Raw genomic sequence first — 5,126 nt, forward strand, 5'->3', positions numbered from 1 at the left:
AGCCAGCCGCCCCGCCCGCCGCGCCCCACTTAAGGGGAGGAGGAGGAAGAGGAGGAGGAGGAGGAGGAGGAGGAGGAGGAGGAGGAGGATGGGGGGTGCCACCCAGCGCACCCCCGGGGCGGAGGAGCAGGGCGGCCCGGCCCCTTCTTCCCCGCCGCCGCCAGGGGGGGAGGCTCCGGGCAGGGAGGGGGAAGCGGGGCTGCGGCCCCCCAAATCCCCCCAAAACCCTCCCAAATCCCCCCGTCCCCCCGCCGCCCCCGAAGGCCCCGCGGAGGGCGGCGGGATCCTCCTCTTCCTCCCCGGGACGGTTTCGCAGACGCCACAGACGTGACGAGGAATTTGGTTTTCCCCTCCCAGTGACCCTAGAAGTCTTTTTTGTTTTTCCTCTCTCTCTCTCTTTTTTTTTTTTTTTTTTTTCTTCAAACTTCCAGGGCAGCTGAGGAAGGAAGCCTCCAGCTGCTGCATGAGAGGCTGCGGGCACCCAGCACCCCACAGGGCTCCCCTGTGCCGTGGGGAGCCCGAAAAGAGACATCCGTGGGGAAAGGGAAGCCCGTGACAAGGAGAAAGGCGGCAAGGACTCTTGGTAGCCCCATGAGCCAGCATCCCCATTTGAGATCCAGCTGTGCTGCCCATGATGGGAAGCCCACCCTTGCACATGGGTGCCCCCAAGCAGTGCATAATGCACCCCGGGGGTGCCTGTGGGGTCGTACAGCAAGGAAATGTGGGGGGAGACACCCGGGTGCCAGAAAATGCCTGGAAGCTGCAAAAAGGACGTGTACATTCCTGGAGGTGTAGGGAATGACAGCGCGGTGATGTGGGGTGTGTCATTGGGACAGGCCTCTGCGTGCGGGGCCTGCAGCAGGGAGCACCCTGCGGGACAGGGATCGGGACGAGGTGGGCAACGTGGAAAGTCTCATATGTAAGGAACACAAATAGCAGAGCCCTGCTTCTCCAAACAGAGACACACATGCCTGCTCGCCGCAGCCTCGCTCCGCAGCGAGGCCCACCCACCTCACCTTGGCTCACCACAAAAGGGTTTTCGCAGCCCTGTAGGGCTAGACACCCCTCGTGCCGCGGGTATGGGCTGCCAGAATGTGCAATGCGGCTCCGCAGAAAAGGAATCGCCGCGAAGCTTTGTCCTGCAGGAGGATCTCGGCACAGTGCTTTTTGTTCGGGACGGGCTTTTGTGATCTCTCCTCTTGTCCCAGCACTTGGTGGTCTCCCCAGCTCTTCCATGGAAAAAATAAAACAAGAAAATAAAATGCCTTCTCGTCTGACAGTTGCTGTGGCAACCTGAAATAGGTATGTATCTGAGGGAACTGAAACTTTTAGGAAGAGAGCTGTAAGACTGTCCCCCCCCCCCCCCCCCTTTCTGAGAGATGTCAGCCTTGAGTTGCTTCTAACTATTCGCATGCTTGACTTCTGCTCATTCCTACTGGTATTTTTTGCCTTTGCTATAGAATGAGTTTTGCTGTTGTCAGCCTGCCCACGAAGTGTGTGCAACTCCCAGACCTCCGAGGCTCTCAGCACCTCACCAAAGCTCTGGCCTCAGCTTGATTCCTCAGTTAAGAGGTCTTGCAGACCCACTTTTGCTGGGTTATGGGTGATGTGCAGTGTCCTGTAGGCTTGAGTCATTAAATGTTTGGTTCAATTTTTCTTTCAGTCTGACTGGTGCCACCCTTCCAATTTTATTAAAAAGTTCAGATCGCGCTAAACCCTATGTGACTGTCACTGCCTGCTCATGACAAAATAAGCCTATGCCAACATTTTTACATCCAGAAGGCTTGAAGTTGACATACTGGTGCCAGATCCTGATTTTTAGGATTATGAAAAATTGAAGTATTCCTATAACTAATGCCGTACATGTAGAATTCGTAGGATCGGTTCCTTATTCCCCCAAGAGTACGATACTGTTCCAGAAAAAGCAGTCTTGATCCCGTAAGTTTAGAAGCACAACATCCCCTTTTTGGAGTGAAAGGGTAAGCTGTAGTGGAGCTTCGAAACCTGCCACTGAGTACTTCTGGTGGCTGCCTCGCTGCCTGTGGGCGAGTCCACAGCCCACTGGAATTTAATCTGCTTCTCACCTCAGGTGGCAGGGCACGTGTATAACATATCTGTCCTCTTGTCGACCCAGTACATGTAGCAGTGTAATGCCGGCCAGGCACTAAATCTGGGCAGAATTGCTGCTCAGGAAGGTTGGCTTAGTAATAATCATCTGTTACTGTGTGACGCTGGGAAAGTTTCGCCGGGAAATGCTCACACACAGAAAATAAATGTTTGCATTAGAATAACGGTGTGCTGAGCAGGAAGGCAGCTCTTGCAAGAGTTTCTGCACTGTGGAATGTAAAATGGATGAGGATGGATAGTCACAAGGGACACAGACATCTTGCAGATGAAAGTATCTCCTATTATCAGCACCTTCTATTGTTGCTATACTAATTGTATCTGTCATGCACTTTTAAAAGTACATAGAGGGCAGTCATTTGCATTTGACTAGTTTTTCACGTGCATGCAGCATGGGCAGAGGCACTGCGCAGCAGCTGCTCTTCAGCAGAAAATGGGGAATATGGATTTGCCCTTTTTAAAAGACAGGCTTTTATTGAAAGCCATTTTATTCCTTTTGTGTGTGACACTTTGGGTTACTATTTTCCATATTTAAGTTTGGAGACATAAGTGGCAATTGCACCTGACAGAAGAAAGATGCTGGTTGAGTATGTATTTTATTCCTTTGCATTTTTTGTGCTCTTATTGTTTCATTGGAGCCGTAAAATACTAGTGGGACACATGTATTCTCTTGGGCCATTTATTAGCTTCATTTCTACCTACGAGTTTTTCAGTCTTGTGTTTGGTTTCACAAGCTGGTAATCAATTTCATTCATTTAAAATACATGCAGAGCACCTATCACATACTATTAATCACCTTGCTGAGGTGACCCAGGCTCTTTGGAGATTAATCTAGCCAAAAATTCACCCCCAAGTCTTCAACAGATGCAAAGTGATGCAACAAAATGGCCTGAATTTGCGAAGAGGCCAGCATCAAATCACAGGGTTTAAGAAGCCCAGGAGCAGGTAACTCTTCCCTCTTACATTTAGACAGTGAACCATGGCTGGAAACACAAATGAAGATGATTGAGTGGGAGGTTCTAGCCTCATGCCATGCTGGGACATCTGCCAGCCCTGCTTTTTCAGGTTTCTTCATCCATGTAGTGGTAGTGATAGGGATACTTGCCTTCCGTCACATACAAACAGGCTATGGGGACTTCTGGTAGCAGTCCCCACACCACCTACCTTTTCTCCATGTGTCCTGCACCCTCCAGTCCATTGCAGCACCTCCTTTGCCCTTACTGGTTATAGTCTCCACTAATTATTGACTCCAAGACTGCATCTGCATTTGGGAGGAACTTCATGTAAACATCCAAGAAGATCTCTCTCTGTTATTGTTTGAAAGTCATTAGGGTTTCCTTTTGCCATTATACCTTCAACCCCCTTAGCTGAGAGGCATGGTGATTCACCCTCTTTCTGTCCACATCCGTAATCTATATAATTCACAGGGTAGGGAACAGGCTTTTTGTGCTACACAGATAGATAAAGTCCTAATTTTTTTGGCAGTAGACTTTACAGCAAGCAATAAGGACCACCCACTACTGCAAAACATGGCATAAGGAAAGCAGTTTTCACCTTAAGGAAAAAACACACCGTCTGAACCAAAGTGTCTTTTGTGAGTGCATCCCCTGAAGCTGGCAGGTTTCACGACCTTGGTTTAGCTCATTAGCCTCCCTACAAGGAAACACATTGCAGAAATAGCAGCAGCCACCAAGCAGGCAATGCACAGCCCCATCTGCCAGGTGATCTGGGTGAAGCGCGCAGTATTGTGGCATGGAGGAAGAAGAACCAGCCAGGAGCAGAGAGGGGAAGTATTTCCTTCAGCTGGCACTGCTACCAAAACTCAAGCACTGGAAAATGCCAATTCAAGAAGGAGGCTGAATGGCTTTGGTGCATCACGCTGGAAACAGTCAGAGGCAGGAGGGGGAGAATGCCTGCCTTGGGGGGAGAGGCTCTCTGGTCAAGTCTTCCCTTGCTCAAAGAAGCTGACTTTCTTCGTTCTTGTAAATAAGACAAAATTGCACCCCGGGTGCCTGGCTCCATTAAGCATTTCTCTAACTGGAACAAGTGCTCAAGACCCCAACATTTCAACAAGCTGCTTAACACATCAAAAAGCAGGAACAGCTCCCAAGCCTGGAGTCACCGAAGAGCTCTTGCCTGGGGAATTTATAAAGCTGTTCCTGCTGGGAAAACATGGACTGCCTGGACTCTGCAGCGGAAGATGAAGTCACACTTCCAGCATCAGATTTGTTAGCGCGGGAGACCAGAACCTTTGCAAAGATGCTCAGCTCATTTTGCTCTGTTACCAGCGTAGGATTGGAATAAATAAACTATTCAGCTATTCCCCTTGCTTGGCAGTACCAAAGCAATTTGGAAAGCAAGAGGGACTGGAGCTTTATCCACTTACATGAACTGTGAAAAGATGACGAGCGTTGAAAAGCAGCCCACACCTCTGTAATGCTTGCAAACAGTGAGGAGTGGGCCCCCTTCTCCTCTCCCATGATGCACACCCTTCTGTTAAATTACTTTTTTTATTTTTTTTTTATGTGCAATCTGAAGGCCAGGCAGCTCCTTGTGTTTTAGTCTTTAGCTCACATGACAAGATGGTCCCTTGGTCCCTTCTGAACACCTCTGGCGGGAGGGAGCCCCTGAATAAATGAGCTACTGACTGAAGCATCCTTTCATGCTCCTGTGGGGTGGTTCGACTGCACGAGGGTTGAACGCGCAGCCAGAGCACTGCTGGGGCTCTGTATTCACACTTTGTTCTTCTCCTCTCTCCCCCAGGCTGATCCTGTGAAGTACTGAGCCCTCCTGGAGCCAGTGGGAGTTAAAAAACGCTCAATATCCTTCCAGCTTTGGCTACTTCATAATATAGCCATTAATGTATGCACAGCCTATTTTTAGAGTCTGTTACATGTTTTCTGGGTAAAAAAACTGTTTGAAAGACCCTTTCCTCTCCCCAGACATTGACATTGAATTTGATTTAATAGAAGAGCCTGAAATTCTTTCCATTAAAAAGTATA

This window comes from Aythya fuligula, chromosome 2 (assembly GCF_009819795.1).
Source record: "Aythya fuligula isolate bAytFul2 chromosome 2, bAytFul2.pri, whole genome shotgun sequence".
NCBI lineage: Eukaryota > Metazoa > Chordata > Aves > Anseriformes > Anatidae > Aythya > Aythya fuligula.